Consider the following 24,960-nt stretch of genomic DNA (forward strand, 5'->3'; position numbering starts at 1 on the left):
GCTTGAGGCTTTTTGTATACTCAAGGGGAAGAGATCGGTACACTGCAGATCTTAGGAGGGCTGATTAGCTATGAAGAAATGCCACACTTTTCCTACTAACTATTCAGGCAGCCGCAGGCAGCAGCGTGACTACTTTGTGTCTCATTAAATTTCGGAAGTTAGGTTGGATAAATCCAAGCCAGAGAGGTTAGAAGACTTGTCCAAAGTTAGAAAGGGTGACTTGGCACAACAAAGAATTGAACCCAAAACTTGGGAATCTTGGACCACTTTGTTGGTCCTGAATCATCTCTAATACCATTAGCAAAACTGAAAGTACATAAAACTGAATTTAGAAATATCCTTGACTAAATGAAGCTACAGTTTGGTAAAACCTACACATGCTGAGAATCCCAAGTATACATCTACTTCCTAAAAAACTCCCATAGGGAGCAATTGCAATAATCCATTGTTTCTGCTCTGAATTGCCCCCAGGAAAACATAGAGTGCCTCAGAGCACAGGCAGAGTTTCGATACATTTTTATATTTGTTGATTGTCATGAGTTGAGCCCTTACAGCTCAACTATACCACGGAGAGGCAGGTCACGCCATCAGGAAGGGTGTAAGTGTCCATTTGTATTCTGCTATTTCTGCATCAGCTTTTTTGTACCAGAAGGAAACTCCACGGAAAGTGAGGAAAATAATGAGGTACAACTACACATCCAAAGCATACCGTCTCTGAGGTGCCTGGAGTAGATGATTGATATCGGCAAGAATGAATTGACACTGTCTGTAATTGATGCCTTTCTTAGCAGTTTTTATATCTTCTCTTACATTACTTTTTTCCTGGAGTAAGTGTCAGGAAAGTTAACCCCACAATCACACAGAGATTACAGAGACAGAGGAAGTAAAAAAAAATAAAAATCACAAGCGAGTATCAAGAAGAGTTAACTCATCTGTATGCAACCTATCCAAACACTAACGTCTTCTTAACTGTCTCAACTATTTGGATTATAACCTTCTCAGGACATGGACAAACCCCCATTCTGAAACTGTACAGTAACTACTACAGTAAATTCAGTGTCTCATCAGCACCCACAGCTGCACTGAAATATGTATTAATAAGAACCCTTCAGTTTCACACCAGAGGCCTAATCCTAACAGTCAGTAAAATGACAAGGTGCTTCACCTAAAGCCAGTAATGCATTTCACTCTATAAAACAATTATTTAGTACTTTAGAGAAAGGTGATGGACAGTTTTCATTAATCTCTTTACTCTCCACAAATGTTTGCTTGTGGTTGAAAGAGGGAATTGCTAGATGAAGGTCAGGACTGCAGGTGTGACTCGTCCAGCAGCTGCAAATGACCCATAATACTTCCAGCCAAACACTTAATATTCTAGTCAACTAGAAGAAACAATTATAGTATAGAAAGCTTATGACAGAATTGGCTTTGCAAGATTTATATTTAACAACCCCAAACAAAAAGTTACATAGGAAGTACAATACATCATTTCTAATTCTATGCATACACTCCCCAGAGCAGCTACAAGAACACAGGAACGCAGGATGTGCCGTATCAGAGCAGCTGATGGCTCTATCAAATCCAGCATCCTGCCTGCATTTCAATGATGGGGGAAAGCATGCCTTGAAGTCGTTTCTATTATAATTTTTCAAGGTTATGAAGTACTTTTGGATCTTTCTGAATGAGAAGTGCTTGATAAATATTTTTACTATAAATACTGATAAATATTTTTACTATATGCATGCAGTTGTAATATAGTACTAAAGGGAGACAGGTTATGGAGTGCAGTTAAAACTCTTGCAGCTGAGAAGAGAGTCATTTTCATTTTTATTTTCTTTAGCAAATAAACCAAGTGGGAGAGCCATGAAATCATTCTAAACATTATTTAGAAATATATTATTCTTGAACGCAGACTTTGAGGCAAACTGATCTGAATACAGTGAGTCACATTGGTTTTTAAATTAAAGAAATCAGTGAGAAATTAAAAATAACCCCAATAATATTGGTGCCTACTTGGTCTTCTTAGGTAATTCCCAGCTTTCTTTGATTTGTGCACATTTTCAAGCAACGTTTGGGTTTCCCCACACATTGCAACATCTAGCACATACACTGTTCAAATTCTCCACGCCAAACTCAGCACCGAGCCGAAGGGCATAGCATACATGGTAGAAAGAGGTGTGAATTACGCACCAGTTTAGTCTCACTTCTGCATTTGGCCTTATAATTGTAATTCTATACTAACCACATTAAATGAAACGTGTTTCAAAACGCCAGGTGGAACCAAATCGGGCAATACCTTGGGCAGGCTTTGGAAATATTTATTCAATGGAACACGAGAAGAAGTATAGCGGTTCACATTCTTAATCCAGTTATTCTAGTGCTCTGTCAACAGAAGCCATCATTACCTGACACAGAATAAGGTTAAGGAAATCCTCCCATGTAAAAAATATAATTAGAATTCTCAGATCCCTAATAAGTGATTTGTAAAAATGCCTCACCCCAACTCTTTTTACAGTCCACTTTGAATTGTTCTGCTTACAGATGTCCAGGGGCTGCCAAACACTAGAATACAAACTCCAAAGCAAGTAATAGCACTCGTGGTCTCTGTTCCTTCACTTACATTTTCAGGAGTCATGGTCAAGTTTTTTATTTACTATATGACTGTTTATCCATCCTTTCAAAAAGATCATGAAGGGGTTAATGTAAGAGTTTGTTGGGAAGACCTTCCTAATCACCAAATAGCCAGCGTTATATAAATATTGCAATACTCCGGCAAACATCTGCTGAACCTGATCACTGCAATTTCAAACCCTATTTTTTCCTGTCTGCCTTGAAGGAAATATCACAACAGTACAATCCACTTTCGAGAGCCCTTTCACTGATTTTTTTTTTCATCTTTTTTACTTCTTCATTGCACAATGCTATTCATCTCAGAATTTATCCATTTTACTTTTCCTTTATTATACTGTTTCACTTTTTTTTTCCTGGCACTGTCCCTTCTTCCTTCCCTTCAGTCACAAGGGACTCACATTTATCAGGTTCCTGCATACACATTTCAAACTTAATCAGACTTTAAATACATAAGGACCTATATACATCCAACTTTCTCCTGCAGTTTTATCACAAAGTTTATATGAAACCATATTGTAGCATTGAGGGTAACTCATTCAAGATACTTGCTGTTCTCGTTTTACCATGAACATTTTTGTTCTCTATTTTTTCCTCTAGTTTATTATCCTGCAAAATTACAGTTTCCCCTACCGCTACCATCCCCTCACAACTCTCTTCAGTCAAACACTTTCCATTCCTTGTTTGAATGGGATTAGTCGCTGTTTTGCAGGTAGGTATTTTGCATTCCACTGACTCCAGTATTAATTTTTATTGTTGTCAATGAGACCTCCACAAATACATTAAAGATCTATGCAGAAACTAAGCCACAATAGCAAACACAGACACAACTTTCAGATTCCATAAAGAAAATAAATGAAGCCATATAGGAGTTCTGACAACTTGATAACACAACATATCTACCCTGCTCAGGGGATGGAACTTGAAATTATTTTATCTGGCAATAAAACTGACTTCAGTTTTCTTCGAGCATAGTCAGGCACGTCGTACCTGTACCCTCTGCAGAAGACAGTTTATTGGTATTTACAACATAATGTATTAGTAGTCATAAACACAACAGTAATAGGCTTGGAGTTCACTGATGCTGACTGGAACACACATGGCATACTTTCTAATTAAATCATCCGTACAGACCAACGCTAATTAAATCTGATAAGCCATGTGAACAGGAGGCACTTATTCACTCTATGGGACACATGAAAACAACTGCACCTTAAAGATTCAAATAAAAGTAAAAATACTTCTTTGGCTTTAAGGAGAGAGTCCAAAATGTGATTAGCCTTTGTGTAAACTTTTGGATGCTGATTTGAACCTGTGACTCAAAGAGGCAGAGGCAGGTTAAAGATCTTGGCCAGTTCTGATTTTTCTGTACTGTTTCCTCCTCTGAAATTCAGTGCCCACAGTGACCCAGCCATCGCTAGTACCAGCGGGTGGAGTGCTGCTGAAGGAGGAGAGGCTTCAGAGGTTGACATTTTCTTCAAAAAAAAAAAAAAAAAAATGCTTACTTTTTTATTACAAAGCACCGATTCATGATAATGCTTATCTCATGTAATTTGAACTTCGATTCTTCTAAAGGGATTTAGAGGAAACACACTCAGTTTTTTCTAGTTAAAGAAAACATTCCTGTAGAAAGAAAATGTGCAATGTGTTATTGGCTTTTACCTTAACCTTTCTGAGCTCTGTTTTCCAGGCTCTTTTTCATTCTGTCTACACAGCACTTCACCTCATACCATCCCTGTGTTTTTCCTCTTTACCTTGTACCTTAAGGATATGTTTTCATTTAAAATAAATTCTACCACATTTGAGTTTACATTTAAACACTTGAAATTACATACAGTAACCTTAATCAGTCTTTATGCAGAAATGGCAGATTTATCACATGATAGAACATGACACTGGATGCCAGAAAGTCCCAGCTACGATCAGAGAATGGCAGCTTCTTAGAATTTGGCAACAAGGGAAAAGTAATGGTGCTGTTAACATGAAAGCTGAAATCCCAGGGCTTTGCAATGACTTAATAATCATTCAGGAAGTAACAGAACGAATTTGATTTTTCAATGAACAGGTGAATTGGATTTTTCAGTTCCTAACTATGGAATGACTTCCAATGAGGTCTTTCAGTTAAACTCACCAAAAAAAAAAAAAAAAAAAAAATCATATCTAGAGTTGAGGAGGGATATCAGTCTTGAGAAAAATGCTTTGCCTTTTGTTGCATCTCTAGAAAACTCTGTCAAACTGAAGGAAGGATGTTTTACATTTTCCAATCCAGCAGTACGTGACTAGTTCATTTCAGTCTTGTTCCCAGGTTCTAAAAAAGGAGCTTTCTAATACTATTGAGGGACAGAACATGCAAATTCCAACCCTTACTTAAGAGGTTAAAATCTCTCTGATTTATTATAGATTTACATTCTATTCAATTTACAAAGTAAAGCAACACTCCCAGCTGCCTCCCACCTTCATTTGCCAAGCATATGATGAGAAACTTCATTGCCTTTCCTTCTAAAATGTAACCGTTTTTCCTTCAGTGCGCAGGGGGGATAGGGCCCTGGTACTCAGAAACCAGCCTGACTTCTGCAAAACAGTCTAGGGATTTAGGATTACAATAAACAGAAAACTTGTATCATACAGTCAGGGCAGCTATGAAATCTCAGCTACCTGCCGTCTGCAAATTTGCAACTTTTAGTTGGGAATGTTTACTAAAACTTTTATGTGTTTTGGTTTCCCTGTGGGGTGGTGTTATGATTAGTTCTATCTGTAGTACTCCAAACCAAACTCATTTTTCATTCTGACTACAAATGGTGCTCACTAAATACCAATTTGCAGAGTTTTCATTAAGGCTGGGAACACTAGACCAGCAGTATTTCAATAGAATATAATTTCCAGAACACACGCTGCTCCTGCAAGTAGACAGCTCTCCCACTGGAAATACAGGAGCACCAACAGCCCCACTGGAAATCTGGTTTCTATTCGACTTAGCAAAGCACACACATGGTGTGAAACAGGCTTTGCTACAGAAAGCTTACAAAATAGAGAGGAATTAGGAAGAAAGCAAGCTGCAGAAAATCAGGGGACTCAGTCATACTGCTAGAAGAGAAGGGAATGAAATTCAGATCTGTTCGCACAATCCAGTGCATTTTCTAGAACCAACTCTTACTCTAAGCATCCAGCTTAGCACATGATGCATACTAACAGTCATCCTTCTCACACATTTTTGGCTATGTTTGGCTGCTTTGCTTTGTACTCTCCTCTTCCCATGTGGAATCTACAAAGTCAGTGACGTCTTTAAAAACTGTGCCTCCATATGGCTGAACACAGCCTAAACATTTTGGGTGCTCTTATAAATAAAAATAATTATTTAAGTCTTACTGATTAATGGATTAAAGCTCCTTTTGTAAAGAGGTCTGGATGCAGATTGTATTTTTCATGGACTAAATCTGTTTGAATCTTTGGCCTTCAGGGACCTTTCTGTTTATTAACACCATTTAGCATTTTCTCAGCTTTTAACGCTCTGTTGTTTAGCTATGCATGACATACTTCCAATGGTAAGTTAGCACAGCAGAACAACATGTTTTGCCTGCCTTTTTGGATCGTAAATATTTGTACTGCTTGCTATCAACAGCTCTCTGATTCTGTACCAGGCTGTGTATATAAATATATATAGAGAGAGAACTAGATATAGAACTGGATACAACATTTATGAACAAATATATTTAAAGAAACATTAGGCAAAACCAATCTCTGTATAATAAGTAATAGAGTCATTTGTGTGAATGGACAGGTCATGAAACAGAAACATTCAGGAGGTTTGTGGTTAAGGTACCCACATTAAAACATTAACTTTCATCCAGAGTGGCAGAAGCTGGCAGACGTGATTTTGCTTGTACTAACTCAATAAAGGCAGGTCAAACCCAGTTAATAAATCAGACATCACAAAGTGGTATGCAGTTCTGGTGCTCTGAGAGAAAAGAGGCGCAGAGTGAGTTTTACTCTTCTCTGTCTCTCAGATTCTTGCACCTCTGCCTGCTGTCCTCAGAACAGGGAGAATAAGGAGGGTCTCACCCAAGCTCATTCCTTGTTGCTCACATTATGATAGGACTGATCCAGCCCATTTCTTGAAGAACTCAGCTTGCTCAAAAAACTGGTGGCCATGGCACAAACTGACAGCAAACTCCTTGGTAGGCACAATGCAATCAACCCTTACAATAGGGCCTCCAACAGCAGCCCAGTTACTATTAACAAGTAATGACAACTTAATCCAAATGGCTTAAAACACACAATTGGACTAATATTTAAATCACCAACTACTAAATGCATTACTCACCTCTCTGATGCCTAGTACACATTCCCCTTGCTGAATAAGTAACAGTACTGAAACAGAGGGGACCAATCGATTTACCTTTGCAAAGGCACAATTTCTCTATGTGACTACACTGACTCCTGGGAATAGCAGCTGCTGCAGGATTTATGGTGACGTTTGCTAGCTTCTGAGTTACACCTGCTCATTACTTTGTTTTCCCTACACTGAAGAGAGGCGTGATAGATTTTTCTGTAGTTAAATTTGGAAACCATATGATCCTGACCTCTCATGTCACTGATTTGAATCCAAGCCCTTTTTTTCTGATTTATTGAGAATGGAGTCAGACCCAAACACTGAGCAACTGCTGACCACCACCCCACTAATAGCTTACTACGTCATGGTATGGCAGAAGTATATGTGGACTGGTATGTCTATACAGGACACAAGCTGTTCAGCATAGGCTGTTTTTCACTTCATTAACAGCGGGAGACTGGCCAAAACTAAGTTAACAGTCTATACATAAATCTGCTGGACATAAAATATGCTGCAGGGCTCATTCGGCATTTTTTTAAAGGTAACATTAATCACATCTGACAACAGACTATTGGTGTATTCTGTGAACACACTGGGGAAGGTACAAGGTCATGAGTCCTGTGGCTGGAATAATCAAAGATTTGGAAAATTTGCATTCACGGTAAGATTCATCTAGTAGATATATACATCCTAGGTGAAAAAAATAACAAATGTGGGCATGCTGAGCAAGTGGGAAAACATGTCATAACCAGTTTAAAAAAAAAAAAAAAAAAGAATTACATAAGGGGTTAGAAGGGAACAGTCAAAAAGGAAAACTAAATAGAACGGTAGGATTCAATGCCCCTCACACACATAGACTGCAGACTGTAATATACTGGAATATTGGCCTGGAAATTCTGCACATTTCCCATAAAAATGAAAAAATATTCTGGCAAGATACCACAGAACATATTGATCAGTGAGCTGCATTAGTTTTATTTTTCACTATCTCCACTGACTGCAATATGGCTTTGCAGTGTGCATGGATTTCACTTATAATTCACTTCTTATAATATTTATAGTGGACAAATTTGGGATACATAATCACATTTACAGCTACTGGGACTGCTGACGCTGAGGCACAGAAAACAAAGGCTTCTTCTGGATGATAAAGGGAAGGTGGCTAAGGAGAAGGGCACAAACACATTAAATCAGCGTTGCTTTACAGATTCCCAAATAGATTTCTCCACTGAGATGAATGGGCAGTTAAAACCTCCCAAGCCATTGTTTTTTCTAGGCTAGTCACTAGCTGAATAAAATGTCACCTATTTGGCTATGTGCCTCATTTAGGTTTCATTATTATTTTTTAATAAAAGCCAACTCAGTGTTGCTGTTATCTGACTAGAAATTTGAACAGTCTCAATATCTGCAGTTGGACAAAACCAGCAGAGATGAACTTGGCAAGAAGCAGCACCGGTTTCAGAAGACAGGTGTTAAGCAGCTTTCAGCTGGTATAGAATCCTAACGATCTTTTTCATGTGCTTAAAATATACATATACATGTATAATCTGGGTAATATTTGAAAGTGTCCAAAGACCTAAATATATGTGGATAACATTAAAAAAAAACAAACAAAGAAACAAACAAAAAACATTTATTTGCTACAGATGGCATCTATAGGTCCCCAGGTAGACTTACAGATTTTGGCTATAATCTCAGAAGCACCCAGGGGTGCAGGTACACCAAACAGAGCCATGCTAAATTTGAGACACTCAGATTAGTTAACACCATTCATTGTTGCAGAAGTAGCCCTTGAAAGAGAACAGCCACTTCCCTGGGGTCAAATTAGCCCAGGACCTGCACCATAACTGCACAGTCCTGGGGGCAACTCGCTCAGAGCCAAGTGAGTTACGACTGCAGAGTGCCACACTGCACAGTATTATATCTGCTCCAAATAGCTTGGGAGCTGCCGAGATGACAGACTGCCTGAGATACGGCTGAAAAATAATTAAATCTGAGGTAATCAAAAGCAAACATTTTCTCTCTAAGAGTTGCAAAGAGGACTTGGGGGTATAACCATTTACTTGTTTTTCTAACACAGATTTTGACCATGGCAGCAGGTTCAGCTGTTCCCTCACCCTCCTGTCCTACACCATTCCCTGGAAGCTCTGCTACTCCCTTAAGATGGCACGGCAGGTCCTCAAATCCCACAAATGTTTCTTGTGGCTGCCAAATAGGGCTCACTGACACGGACCAAGCCTGTAAAGCTCTTTCTGAAGTTTACAATGCTTTGAGTTTATTTTGAAACACAGTCATCCCAGAGGAAAATCTTCAAATTGCAGTCAGGTCCTTTGTGATACTACAAAGCTCTGCATTTTGCCTAGCAGGGATGAGATGCTTCATATGTGTATGTTTTTGCCATCTCTATCTCCTTCAGTATCAATGTAGAGAGGATTCACAGTTGAAATAACAGAATGTCTTTCTTCTTTTGCACTTTTACAATTAAATGTTAAGCGTGACGCTCCTTTTTCAAGCCAAAGTGGCCTTAAAAGCTAATAGCAGTAAGAAACAAATTACTGAAGGAAAAAACATCACATGCCTAAGGAGGAAAAGAAAGCTGGCACTGGTACATATTTCTCATCCAGCAGTAATGTGGGTTTTGTCAGGTAGAAATAAAAGTCATTCACCTTTCTTATAGCCTGATCCAGATTACTGCAGATATAATGCAGAAATATGTTAAGTATAGAATGAGAAGATATCAGCTACTGCATATGGTTATTTTAATTAGGACCTTGAAAACCTGAGTAGTGAAATTTTAAGAGTATGTACTGACATTTTAGGCATATGTGTAATGAATATTTAAACAATCCTGTGAAATACCTGCCTAGAATTAAAAATACTGCCTTTATTATGACGAGTGATATTCTTTCTCGCATGGGCTTAGATGGTATATTTAATGTTTTTATGCAATAAAAGGCTGCTGTATTATGTGTGAGTCTCCATATGTGGGTGTAGAATGACAGATATCTAAGAATTAAGCTCATTAGAATTATCATACCATGTTAGATAGTCACCATACATTTCCTCCGTGCTCCTAGATGCACCAAGAGGCTAGATGTTTTCAAAAATGTACATTGAAGATAGACAGATGTAGAGTCAAAGCATACATAGTAAAAGGTGACTATTATACATATAACATTCAAATGGCATACCAACAATATTTGGGGTAAATATCTTTAATTGATCATGTACAGTCCACATCCCTCTTTTTGTGTAAGAACATCCCTTTTTGTGCAAAGCAGACCCAGAAGTAGGAAAGCGAATAGTGTGCCATTAGCATACTAATTAGTATTTAGTAAGTTATAACTTCAAAAATACTCTGCTTTTCGCCTTGCACCTTGGGAGGTTCCTGGCCTCGGTTCCCAAGACTTGTTGGATTACAGGGCTGCATTAATATACTTCAAAATACCTTCTAGCATTAATTGCAGCATTCATTATTTGCTTCATGTCCAGCCTCAATCACTGATTGTGTTTCTGCTGGATGCAAAGTCTCAGGCTCACAGCAAACATTGTTCTGTCACAGCCTCTCTAGCCCACCAAAAAGGTAGAACTCAAAATAAGTTCCAGGATATAAGACAGCAATTGTAACACTGTTTTACAGGGCAGGAGATTAAAAAAAGTTCTTGGTGTTAAATACATCAACTAAAGCAGTAACTTTTTTATTCCCTGCTTTCTCAAAGAATACTGCTTTCTTTTTCTTTCTGCTCACTAAAAGAGCTAGTTGAGCTCACACTGCTTCAGAGCCAGATGAGACAAAGATACAAGGCTGAAGAATATTTATTTTTTTTATTCCATGCCTTATATTTGAATTTAATTTATAATACTGAGTACTCACAATAGCTCTTGAACTCTACACTTAGATTTTTGGAGTATTTTTAATAGTAAAATTGCTACTGCCTCATCTGAATAGGGATTTCTGCTGGTGCAGGTCCCTGCACCAGTAAAGTAGTAAACTTTCTGCAAGTACTGATAGATTGGGCTGTGGTCAAATCAATACAATTATGTCTATTTATACCACCGTCTCTCTTTTAAAGGATTTTACAATATTTGTAATATCACTTTTTATCATTTCACTCTCCAATTATAAATAAAATGGCTAAGTAAGGACAATTCTCAGAATAAAATGAAGCAGAAATAGCCTCTTTATGAAAAGCAAAGTGACACCATTCAATACTGTCTAGATGGCAATTAAGCATAATATTTGTACCACAGCAATATAAACAAATTAATTTAAAGGCAAACAAGAACTAGCATCATATCGTAGACAGGCATAGTACAGTTTGAGAAATTATTTACAAATTTAAAATTACAAAGTTTCTTCTTGGACAGTTACCTGAGTGCAGAAACACAAATCTAGTAAAAATTCAAGGAACTGTCCTTAATCTGTCCTTTTCATTGGAAGTTGCTACTTCTATAATAAAGAGTGGGTGTCTGGAGGAAGGCAGGGGGAAAGAAAAAGGAAAGGAAAAAAAAAAAAAAGATTTTTTCACAGACATAACTGAATCTAACAAAACCCTTTTGCCTGTTACCTATGAAATTTGCCTGGCACATATACTTGGGCTATCAAATGCACCCCAGGAGAAAGATAAAGTCTTTACCCACCCTATGGAGCTGCCCAAGAACAGCAGTTCAGACAGACGGTCTGGTAGCCGAATGAGCAACAAAGAAAAGTGTTGCCATGTATGGCCAATGCCCAGCTGCAGAGTGAATCTAAACCCAGATACTAAGGCATTGCCAAACCTCATTTTAGCACCATCAAAAATAGAACAAAATAAAATAAGTGCAAGGTTAGCAAATCTCTTATCACTTATAATGAACTCACACGTATAATGGCCTTAGTGAAGAGCACACGGTTTAAATGGAATCTTCTTTAACAGATACTCTTATACTATATCACCATTTGAGTGGTAACAAGCAGCATTCGTTGCACTTTAAGTGTGCACATAACAGTAAAACACTGAAGCATGAAATGGAAGTCACAGACTGTGGGCTATCTTGCTAAGCAGTGCTTCACATGCCCACTGGAAGCAGATCATTTGAGAAAATGGCAGGCACTCCTATTACTATTTATTATATCTCAGTGTAACCAGTCACTGAGAAGTTTGTTAATGGAGTCTAACAAATACTGATATACCTGATTGTGCTGTGCCACCACCAACAAATTTAGAAATATTAGGGAAGGCTATTTTCTAATATATTCCATTGTATGCAATTACATGCCAACAGCACTGGTTAAGTTTTAACAAAAGCCTGACCTTCATCTTACTTTTAGCTGATTCCCTCTGGTAAAATCAGAGATGGCAGAAGAACAGGAAACATCATTCCAAATACACAAGCTCTTTGCAACTTTGAGAAATGACTGTAATTAATGTACATATACACGTGTATGTTAACATAGCTTAAGCATGTCTAAGTATGTTTGAAATACAACTAGCAATAGTGAAAAATTAATATACTGGTTTCAGAAATCCAAATTTGCCTTCTGCTTAACCGTGACAACATAAAAATGCAGAAATTCAGCACCATCTGGAAATACCCCATTAAATAAATAAATAAATAAAACACCTTGAACCTTAATTCCTTGGGAACAATGAAAGTATTAATCAAATAGTACAAAATTAGTATTGGACAGAAGAATACACAGAATATATTCAGAAAGCTTTGTTAACAATATAGCTACTATGACAAGGACAAAGCAATTAATATAAATTGGTAGTTAGTCTAATAGTTCTGTTTGTGGTATAAACTTGGTTCTAATATACAGCATTTCTGGTTCTTCAGGCAGCAGAAAACTTACAACTTGAATTATCCCTAGCAGTTTGCCTCTTGCTGTTTTCCTGACAGCTTCTGGACAAAAGGCATTTATTAATTTCCAGACCTGCCCACATACCTGTTAGATGTCAGCCTCTATATGCACACTACCAAACCAAATAAGAAAAAATAAGGAAGCAGGAGTTACTAGAGAAGAACAAGTGAATGACTGTATTGCTTTACGTAACTCTGGTAGAAATCTTTCATTTAGTTATATTTTTTTCAGTTATCCATATCCTTCTCCAAGCTGAAATTGATTCAGCAAGGACGAGATGTCTGTGAAACAAAAGAACCTATTGGTTTTTTGTATTTTCTTGAAATATGTTACAGAATATTTATGCTTATCTTTTATGCTTACCTTAATGCTTATCATTTACATAAACATGCAAAAGATAGCCTTCCTCCTTGAAAATTATTGCTAAAATCAGCAAGGTGGGTCAGATTAACTGTTTTACAAATGGCAGAGGTCAACCTTGCTGAGACCTTATGGTCTCATCATTCATGATGTCAAACAGCAAAAATATGGGAACTGAACTTTCAACAAAATGCTGTTTTGAAAAATATAAGAAAAAGACTTTTTTTTAGCTGAAGTCATGAACAAAAGCCATCTGTTACAAGGAGAACAAAAGATGTTGAGGGTTAAAAACTAATGTGTGTGTGTGAGAGGTGGTTTTGAATGAAAGTTATGACCTGTCAATGAAAAAAACGTTTGAACTTATTAAAAATAATAATAATAATAAAAACATTCAGAATTAGTGTTTTTCCTACATTACAAACAACTCTGAATCCTAAAAAACTGGCATTCATGCTTTCATGAAAGAGCTGTTATTGAGATAGTGCTTCTATTGTTGTCCAGGCATCGAAATAGGTTTTCATCATAACATTGATGAATACCATAAAGCATAGATAGAAGCACTCTTGAAAGCAGTAAGAACAAATTTTGACTTTAGTCTGAACATGCAATTGCATTGTCCAGGACAGACAATGACATTTGACTCCATGAGAAACATTAAACACATTTCACTCATTAAAGGCTTATTTCAAGGGAACCTGGTTCTTGCTTACGAAGGATTTGGTTGGATTCCAAACTGTTATACCCAACTGTGGTTTTAGTCTTTATATTTGCTACTCTCGTAACATTGAGGTGACTGAACTTTCTTTCATGTATATTTTATAATTGAGTGGCTTATTATTTCAATTTTTTCTTTTTGAATAATTGATTTTTTGGCAGCAGTGAGGATCACAAATTCTTTTATACTTGATGCTTGGTATTCTCCATTTGGTGGATGCTTTTACAAATGGTTTGTTTTGAAGGCAGTCACATAAGGTAAAGAATTGATAGGGCTATCTTCTGAATTTGGATAAGTCATCTCATGACTTAGATGATGATTGCAAACCATCAGCAGAATACAAAATAAAATGAAAAATGTTTAAGTACCCCAAGTAGTGGAAAATCTTTACAATACACAGCATATCTCTATGAAAAATGAATACAGCACTAGAAATTAGTATCAACTAATAACAGGCAAGAGGGCTACACTCACCAACTAATCCAGACTCCAAGATTAATCTGAGCTACTTCTCATCTCAGCTGACTTTAATTAAATCTCTCTGCCTCGTTTCATGAGTTGGTAAATCTTTTAAAATTAATTCCACACTCCTGTTTGTAAGTTTGTTTTACTTCCAAACCTGGCTAGCATGTCTGAGAATCTGGTACCTAGTACATCTTAGTTGCTTCCATAGGCTTTTAAAAATGTTTCATCATGGCTAAGAATTGAATTTAAATATATTTCTGAATTCAATCATAGAGGTTTGTAGTCATATCAGTTACCTTAAAAAATATATGCTAGGATTCAAGTGATTTAAAATCTTCCCACCCCAAAACAATCTTGTAAATCATTCCACAATGTTTTATCATATTTAAGTACTCTCCCATTTCTCTTTGAACGTGTGAAACATTTTCATCCATTATTGTCAGCAATTTGTCTTAAAGAAGCTTCAAACTGGAGCCAACATAAATCTATTCTATGCCTATATTACCGGGCAAAACATAGAAAACTCCCAATTCAATGGCATCCTCTAGACGCATTAAATATCATGTCAGCTTCTACACTTCACTTTCTTCTTCTTCTCCTGCATTTTCTTTTGTACAAGAGGGAAGTTCCTGTAAGCTAGGCTGCCCATGGCACCTTCCTCCTGACAGGCAGCAGAGTCACTGACCACAAGTGAAAATCATCAGGTTCAGACAGGATTGGCTGAATATTTATCCATATCTGTAACCATGACACCTTCACAAATAATGGAAACAATCAGCAGTTCTGTAAACAGCACAGCACCATAGGAGAGGCTAAAATTATAGAATCATCCCATTCTGTATCATAGTATACCATTAAGAAATCACCCTACTTGCTGAACAGAATCACCTCTTACTACGACTGCCTCGACTGCCTCGTTACAGCTCACCACTATCCTCAGCTTCCCTTGATCTGTCAGGAGGAGGCACATACTGTGAGCTTTCCAAGTCTATTGATTCTGACATGCCTGCCATTTCCTTAACAAAACAACTTGCCTGTTTTCCACATAGAACCCTGGCAAGAGAACATTTACCATCTGGCTCTTAAACAAGGGTCAAGGAGCCAAGGAGCCAAGACATATTGTTCTGCTCAAACATGTCAACGAACCCTTTATCTTCAGATGCGATTTGGTAAGTTGCCTTGACTAGCAGGACAGTATCTCTGCTGTTTCACTCTCTGCCTTTGAAACAGAGAGGCTGAAAGCTCTAAGTCCTGTATCACACACTTTTAAATCAGTCAAGGTAAATAAATATCCTGTCATCTGCACCTTCCACAGAGAAAAAAATAAATCAATGCAGACCCCAGGCAGCCTGGTATATCTTTAGTACATGGCCAATGGCTACTGGAAGAGGAGGGAGGGTACAGACTTCAGTGGGCAAGACTGACTTGTAGTGGGTGAGCAGGTTTGGATTCGATTCTGCAAGATTCAAGAAAAAGCATTGCTCTGTGACTCTTAATAGGGTGATGCCCTTGCTAGTGTTTAAAAACAAGTTTTTCCATCTTTTTCAAGGTAGTACAGGATAGCCTGCACTCTGATCTGAATATGCTGCCACTCAGTTACATTTCCACATGGAAGTCCTGCACGCTGGGGACTTTGCAAATGCTCCTGTATTGTCTCACCTGCAACGCTACCCTGCACAAACGGAAACATAAGCCCTCCACAAACAGCGAGTGGTGCTTAGCACAAGTGCTCACTCATTTTACAAAGTACCTGGCATAGTCATGCCTGTATGTCTGCATGCTATGTAAATCACTCCAAAATGGCATTTTGTTGATGGAATAAGAAACTGCTTGACAAAATGGAAAGGCCGCTTTCCCAAATCCCTTTTCAGGGAGACAAAAATCAGCCAACAATCTGACCACATCTGCTCCATCTGCTGATGATCACAGCTGAATTCACATCTGTGCAGGCAGCTATTTTGTGTCAGTGTCATGATGATGTCAGAAAAGAACAGATTAGCAAATGAGGTCTTGGAATAATTTGTAAGGGTTAAGATACAGATTAATATTGTAGCAATTAAAAGGCTAGAAAAGGTGACAATATTACTTGCAAAGGTGCATGTGAATTTGTGTGATTATAGTAATTAAAATTATGACAATGAATTATTGATAGACAATAAATATCAGAGTTCATTAATTTACTGTTAAGTTTGATACCTCAGGCAAAGAAGAATGAACACAGTCTAAAAGAACAATTCCTGTTGAATATCACTGAAAGATGTAAAATGATGATGCTCTATAACATTTTTTCAAAATTATAGGAGTTATCCTTCCTGTCACATGAAGAACAAAGGATCTGATACATTCTTCTTAGAAAAATTTACCACCTGCTGAACTAAAATCAGCAAAATTAGGTACTTACAACAAATTGTATAAGGAAATCCCCAGGTAAAATATATTAAAAAAGACAATCAGAAATGCCTTTTAGCCACTAAAATATAGCAAACAACTGCCTGTTTAAGATTTAAATGAATGGAAGGAGGATACAGTTACAATTATTTAAACAGTAACTAATTTAATTTTCAATAATTTTATCAAATTTTTAAATTTAGAAGTTTTTGCTCTGTTTTGACTACACTAGAGGACAGTAGATATACTTAGACATATCAGGAAGCAGCATATTAAGGTATGTAGCTTACTAAAACTTAAGACTGGTTCAGCACATCCAAGTCAGAAATATCAGACACAAAAATACCCAAAGCTACAAGTAACACATAAACATTTGGTATGGCAGACTTCAGTACTATTTAGTTTTCTCAGGAAGGGTAAGGATACATATGCTTTTGTTTTCCAAACTGTCACTGACATACCACAGTGGGAAGGATGAAAGGCTCAGGATTTAATTGGTACCATCAAAAAAAAAAAAAAAAAAAAAAGAAGCCTCACATGGTGTGGATCCAGAATGGTGTGCTACTTCCAAAGCTAGTTCCAAACCTCTGGAAACAGTTTGAAAAAGTGTATACTCTTGAGCTGGAATTCCCTCTATTTTGTTAGGGAGCTTAAGGAACCAAATTGAACTAGTCTGATTCTATCTTCTATGATACAAAATTCTTAGAAAAGAGAAATCACCTTATTTCAAGTAAATGTCTACAACATGCTGCTTTTACAGGGAGCTCTCTCTGGAAAAATGATTCAAAGTCAATTCAGAGACAGAAGTCTTGAGACAGAATTTGACTATCCCTTGCTTTCTACATGCATTCTCTGTGACCTCCTGGCTCTCTCAGGTTGCTCTGTATGCACTTGCTCCAACAGGGGAATAAATTCAGACTGACCTGGCAATTCTGCGACACTACGCAGAATTTCTTAAAGAGGAGGAGATGTTCAAACCTCATACTGGGTATATATCAGTTACATCTATACCCCAAGAAAGGGATCTGCAAACTAACACCAACAGTAGAGAACTTAGTTAAAACAAGAAGGGAAGAAGAAGAAGAAGAAGAAAAAAAAAAAAAAAAAGAAAAAAAAAAACAGACTTTCCATCTGTTTTCCCAGCTGCTTCTGTAAAGACAAATTTCTCCCTGTTGAAAATGACAAAATTGTTGTTGTAGTGCAGCCTTTTCAGAAAAAGCCACATGAATTCTTGACTGACAAGCCCTTTAAACAATGGCATGAGTCAAGTTTTGTCTTGCACTTGTTAGATTTGTATGTAAGAGACTTTCAGAAATTACACAGATGAGAGATGAAATAAGGCTGAAGGAATGGCCGGAATATGTTATAAACAAAATAATATATTTACAATGTAGTTATTTTATGACATGAACTAGGGAAAGATGAGGGAACAATAGTTTTGACAGGTCAAAAATTGACTTTTTTCAGTAAAAGTTTTTGACAGAAATTCAGGAAACATATTTTGTGGAAAAGCAGACCCCATAGTGGAGAATAGGGGTACAAAGAATCCCAACTCCATCTCTAAGACTGCTGCATTACTGAGTGCTTAATATTACTGCTTTTCAACAATGCCGTAATATCATCAGGTATTTCATATTGGGGCTTTACTCAGCAGTCAGAGAAAAAGCTGTCTCTTTCTTTCTTACTGCTCAAAGACTCGGTGTGGGAGGCAAACAGCAGTATGACCAGCATGAGCAGGCTTCCCACACGCTGCTCCTCTGTGCAGATCTCTGTGGCACAAGACACTTTCCAAATCCCACAGCATCACGGCTCACCCCTTTCTGAACTCTGCCAACAAACCCCTTCTGGCACGCGATGTCTTTCTCAAAGCATAACCATATCAGAAACCAAGCACAACCCAAACCTCTCTGATCCAGTCAGAGCTCTGCTTTCACCATGCCCTTTCATTGTAGACTCATTTACTGCTAAACTGGTTTTTGAAATGCAGTGTGACAGTCTCATTCTTCCCATTTTTGAGGCAGAGTTCTTTGTTCTGAGCAGTAAATCCTGGGATTAGTTAATCTGTAAATTCTACAATATGCTCCTTATTTCTTAAAGATTATTCTTATCTCAGGGAAAGCTGCTTTGACTATTTTTGTTTTCTCTTTTCTTGTATCTCAGGCCTTAGGGAGAGGATTGCTAACATCACAACTCTGAGGAGGCAGTTAGCAGGGGCAAAGTTCAATTAATTTGAAGCTAGGCAAAGTGAGTGTCAAAAGACCTCCACACATCCATTAAACCAAACAACAATATGCAGATAAACTCTCCACAGAGTATTCTGAGCATTTGTACTTCTCAAATTCCTTGCTGCACCAATAGTCTCAAGGCTGGTGACTTTTTGCAAAGGACTGAAATTAATGAAGTACCCCTTAACAATCCTCAACTTCATAAGAAAAGAACTACTCTAGTAGTTCTTCCTAATTCTAGTCATCAAACGCTTTGAATTTAAAATGTGAGGTTGTTTTTATTTATTTGTTTTTGGTTTTGTTTTAAAAAGCAAGGACTGTCAGCAAAAGCCAAAAGTCAGTTCTGAAAATGGAACCTAGTTAATAGATGATGTTCTCATTTTTCTCATTTCAGTAACTTCCACATTTTATTTCATTTCTCTGAATGTTTCTTCCAGAAGTAATAAAATATTGCTGGAATACTACAGTTTGTCAGTAAAGTGTTTTCTCATTAGCAAGTAGAAGTGGAATAATACAGACAAGGAATTGAAAAATACAGAGAGCAATGCAGAAAAAGACAGGGAACACAGAGGAAAATGGCGACTATAGGAAAAAGCAGCATACAAATAAAATTGATGTGCTTGCTTTTATGCTTTGTGGAAATGGGTGAGACTAATGCTGACTAGTAAAATTCTCCTTAGCTCCATTGGTTTCAAAGATTCTACAGTTTAACTGATGTTAACTAACCCTACATAAATGCATTTTAAACACGTTGTAACTGCTCTTGATATGCTAAAACATGCAGGTAAAAAGAAATGTCATTTTATTTTTCTCTCTAGAAATCTGACCACAAATGCTGCTCTTTCTTCTAAGAGAAGCCTTTAATTTTTTGATTTACAATTTTGTAAAGCATGTGAAAAACAGTTTCCTGGATAAACAGTCTCTCACTCTATTGCAACATTTAAAAAATAAACAAATAAATACATAAATAAATAAAACACCTGTAGTATTTAGCAGAAATGAAACTTGTTAGATGCTGTAGGGAAGTTTCAAAGAAGCTTCTCCAAAGGCAGAATTATGCTCTTCTGTGGTGGTTTTACTGTACTGGGCAGCTAAACCCCACAACCGCTCTCTCACTCCCCCTCTTTTTTAGATGAGGAGGGGGAGAAGTAAAGCAAAGAACAACTCATGGGTTGAGATAAGGATAATTTAATTAAAGGGAAATAATAATAATAATTAAATAAAGATTATTATGAACTAACAATTTAACTAAAGGGAAATAAAAAGGGGAAGGGGAAAAGGGAGGGGGAAAAGGAAAATAAAAAGAAGGGAGGAAAACAAACAAATAAAATAAATGAAGGCTATGTGGAAGTGCAGAGGAAAGAAATCACTCTCTACTTCCCACAAATGAGCGATGATTGACCACATCCTTGAAGCAGGGCCCACCCCTCCCCTCTTCTTCCTGTTTCCACCTTTTATTGCTGAGTGTGACATCATATGGTATGGAATATCCCTTTGGTTGGTTTAGGTCAGCTGCCCTAGTGATGTTTCTCTTCTCACTTCTTGCCCACCCCCTAGGAGGGTTAGAGAGAGGCCCGATGCTGTGCCAGTGCTGCTCAGCAGTAGACACAACACTGGCGTGATAACACTGCTGTTCCAGCTACAAGTGCAGAGTACAGCACTGTATGGGCTGCTGCAGGGAAAGTTAACATTCCAGCCAGACCCAGTACACCTTCCTACAGGTCTTTTGAACCATTATGTTAGACTGCTAGAACAGGGCTGTAATTTCCTATTAATTTTTATGGGATGTTTAAAAAAAAAATCTATGGAAAATTAATTTCTTATTAAGTTCCATGATTATTTCTTGAGGCATACTGTAGTATTGCTATAACTAATGATAATGTATCATTTAGATAGCACATTTAACCTTCGAAGTACTTTACAAACATTAAATTATACTTTTTTTTTTTTCCTGATATAGTACAAATACCAGTGCTTTCCAGAGAAACAATGAGCTCTATTAACGCCTCAGAACTGAATTTAGAATCATGTCTGCCTTTTCTGAATTTCAATGCCCCAATATACTGGGACTAAAAACATGGAAGCGAATTTAAATGACGTCCAAAATTCAAAACTTTCCAACTCGAACCATTAGAGAAAGGTATGAACCTAAATCTAAGCTTCTGAGCCCGGATATTGTTTCCACGCAGCTGTCAGCACTATGAGTTGTCGGAATGAAGTGGGGAAAATGTGAAAAAGTGATGACTAAAATTGCCTGTGCCCCATAGATTTCCCCTTTAAATCAAAGGCAAAACTGACTTCAAAGGAAGCTGGAACAGCCACAAAGAGTATATGTAAAAAATGAGGAACGTTTTCCTTATGAAGACAGCTAATATTTTATAACGGTGCCTGTTGTGCCTGAAGCTTATTTCTTTCTGCAAAATGTATTCCCCAATATTTATATCCCTTTATATTCACAAGGATTAAGAACAGTGAAGCTGTCTCAACCAGTTAGTAAAATCCTCCATGCAAAGGCTGTAATCCTCAACGTTATTGGAATTGAATTGTGGACCATGACCCTCAACAAAGTCTGCAGACAACAGCTCTCTCAAATGAGCTTCAACATGGCCAAACTGGACTAAACCAGCTCCAACTGGAAATAACTTCTAAGTAAACAATATAATATTTGATGGTCCAAATCAGTGTCTGGCGCACTGCCACCAGCTTCCACGCAGTTACCCCAGGGATAAATTGTCCTATTTTGTCTAAATTAATTTGCTCGTATGTCTGGAGGTTACATACTTTTATTCATGCTTTTATGAAAATCCACATATAACCTTCAGTAATCCAAAAGAACCTCAAAAGAATAGCCTACTGAGTTCAAGTTTAAAACACCTTGCAGTTTTAAAATAACGTCAACTCATAAGAAAAACATTTAAATGACCATATTTAGACTGCGTTTTTATGTTTAATTCTAGGTAGACCAGTGCCTATTTTGCTAATAGCTTATTGCTCAGCTATACTATTTCCTGAAAAGTAATTGCACAAAAAATTGTCAGGCTACATAATAGACATGGCTTAAAACCAACTGTGACATGAACACAAGGAAAATAAGGTGCTGTTACTCCTAATGAAATGTGATTAGAAATTATGAGATAAAAACGTCAGACTCATTTTTAACATTATTACATAATATCATGTTCTCAGTATTTGTGTGTGTATTTTTGTGCAAGTATTTATAAATTCTGTATGCAATATACCACCGTAACTTCGTTGATCGGAGCCCTGGGAGCAAACTTGCCTATTGAAATCAGTAGGAGTTTTGTTATAGACTTCTTTGGGAAGAATTCCCACATTACATTCCTACATTCCTTCCTACATTATTCACAACACTTAATGCACTAAAGACTGGAAAAAGTAAGAGGGATCTGACATGATGTTCAAGTATTATTTTTGTACTCTAGAAGATGATTCAAGGCTTTGAAAAGAAAATATGTATCTTTGTTGTTTCAAAACCTATTTGAAGTCTTTTTAGTGTTCAGCTATAAATCTAACCACAATTTCACTATAGCACTTGTAGAACAAGTTGGCATCACTAAATTTGTTGAACTGCCGTAGTGGTCAACTGGACCCATACTTTCAGCATAGTGTTCTAAGGAAAGGAAATGTTTGTGATTATATGGTGTGTGTTTGTCAGGTGGTGAGTGCTTAAGAGCCCATAACTTAGATGTTAGAAAATCCAGACAAGCACCACAAAGCACAGGAAAGCAGGCTCCAGTGTTTCTCCTCCTTTTGAAAGTACCCCATTCAGACGGACAGGCTTTTGTCACCTCAGGATGACAGGACAGTTCTCAGGAATAGGCCATTAATCAATCAGTGGTTATCTTTTAAAGCTCAATATCTACTGATGAAAGATGAAAATTGAGTGAACAAGTTACTGTTTTGAACTTGATAAATATCAAGTTCCTACTGGTAACCACAAAGCAAAGGAAGAGCAGCAGAGGAGAGAATTTCTGGTTCCAGAATCTTCAGTAACTGTAAATTTCTCTGATAAGAAGCCTTCACCACTTTATATTGAGGCCACTTTAAACTGAGGAGAAGAGCTTTTATGAAAACCATGCTCACAGAAGAGTAGAGATTTTCATTTAACAGAAGAGAGATTGGTAGTGTACCTTTGTTTGGGGAGTAGAAGGGGAAGAGGCTGTTTAAAGACCAGAAAGTGTTCTGTAATGACATCAGTTAATCAGTTTCTCTGTATTTACCACCATATGCATATAACAGTGCAATGCTACGTTTTCAATATGTGAACGTCCCATGGTTGCTCACCAGAGATGATCAATAACACAAGTTTGAAAAGGTGTGATCCTGGACTTCTTTTTGGGTAATCCTTCCTCTACTGCCAATGGGACCTGTGTTTCACTAAAGACATCAGGATGAGTTCTCTGGTTTTGCTGAACTACAAGATCTATCCTTGCCACAGTATGTCCACGTTATTGCTGCAAAACAAATCACTGAGGTCCATAGGACTGCAGTAGAGCTATCATCTTGGCAAGGCACAGACATGAAGAATTAGGGAATCAAACAGCAGGAAGCTGTATTGAATTTCATCTCCCATGGCAAGTGAACGCAGCCTACGTGAAACACTGACAAAGACTCCAACTGACTCTGGAGTAGTGAGTAGTGACAAGACTAAGAAAGTGTTTAACTTGGAGTCTCTTTTCTAAGAAGAGGCAAAGGCCATGTTCACAAAGAACACTAGTATCAGAGGCCTTTATTGCATTATGAACTAATTTAGTTTCACATTCAGACTATTCAAGCAAGTCTAGCTTTCTATTTTCATCAGCTGCTGTTTATTAAGAGTTTGAAACAGTAAATGATGGCAAATCATTTTCTAATTTTTAATTTTAGTCCAAGATTGTTCTGATAACCATATTGGCTTGGATATAAACAACAATAAATGCAAATTGGCTTCCACAAAAAGGATAGACAGTTCTCTAACCACTGTAATTAATATTGCTAGGCTGGGTACTTTAAGGTCCTCGTGTTTCTCAGAGTTGCTATGTGCTAGCTAAAATCTGTTCAGTCAGGCTGATTTTGGCGTTCATCCACATATATTAATTTGGCCCAGAAGCATTCCAGAAACTTAATTAAGCTGGCAGGTTGCGTTCTCTTATAGTCCATCTTGAACACAGTCACATTTTTAAAACTTGAATTAGCAAAGAAATTAATTTGGGCTGCCTACTTAAAACTCTAACAAAAAAAAAAATCTGCCTTTAAAAAAGTAGCATTGTTTATATTAAAGTGTGTTTTAAAAGCACCCATTTTTGTGGAAGTGAAGATGCAGACTTTGCAGTAAATAGGTGATTAATGCCTCAAAGACAGTGCACACTCTGCAGCTGGTTCCTTCCTTCAGCACTATAGTTCATTCCCTGCCATTTGTGATATACTCAGACCTTGACTGTTTAGCTGCTGGCTCAGCCCACCTAACTGTTCTAATCAGCCATGAAAACCTTTTTATTTACTGCTAAGCACAGTGAAAGATGGACCCGAAACAACACTTGAAGTTAAAAGCTTTCCACATTCTAATCAAACATTCAGACCTCAACCTTATTTCTATGCAAGAAAATAGGTACATTGTTAATCACTGTAATGTATTTTTACTTATGTCTCCAGGTGGTGCCTGTGCTCTAATTCAGACGCTATGTATGGACAGCAAAGCTTTTTCTAAAATTTTGTTTTGGGGTGCCTGAATATAGTCCTCTTTTTACCCCAAAAGATGAGAAATAAAATGGTTAATTTGGGTAAATAATGGGTAAATACCCATTTATGACACTCATAGAACCTGTTCAGAGGACCAGTGATACCTGGTGACCTGTGTGTCTTGGTTCATGTTCTGTGTCAGAATGGGGTTCTACAAAGAACAGCAATGGAGTTAGGTACAGGAGAAAACTGATGTCCTTGGGAAGGCCTGCTAGCTAACAGGAAAAAATCCTGACTTAACCCAAGACAGAAATTCTTCCCTTAT

General features: G+C 37.4%; 1 long non-coding RNA gene across 5 annotated transcripts in view; it reads right to left on the reverse strand.

Moving 5' to 3' along the window:
• Nucleotides 1-24,960, reverse strand: part of LOC137863598 (uncharacterized) — a 535,054-nt gene that overhangs the window by 319,282 nt on the left and 190,812 nt on the right. Inside the window, exon 4 of one of the 5 annotated variants that reach the window (XR_011100996.1) lies at nt 1,821-4,103. The exons of the other annotated variants lie outside the window; for them this stretch is intronic. This is a non-coding gene — a long non-coding RNA (uncharacterized lncRNA). Of the gene's footprint in view, nt 1-1,820; nt 4,104-24,960 lie in introns of those variants that run through there. 5 annotated transcript variants of the gene reach the window in all.

Source organism: Anas acuta, chromosome 13, assembly GCF_963932015.1.
Source record: "Anas acuta chromosome 13, bAnaAcu1.1, whole genome shotgun sequence".
In the NCBI taxonomy this organism is placed as follows: Eukaryota; Metazoa; Chordata; class Aves; order Anseriformes; family Anatidae; genus Anas; species Anas acuta.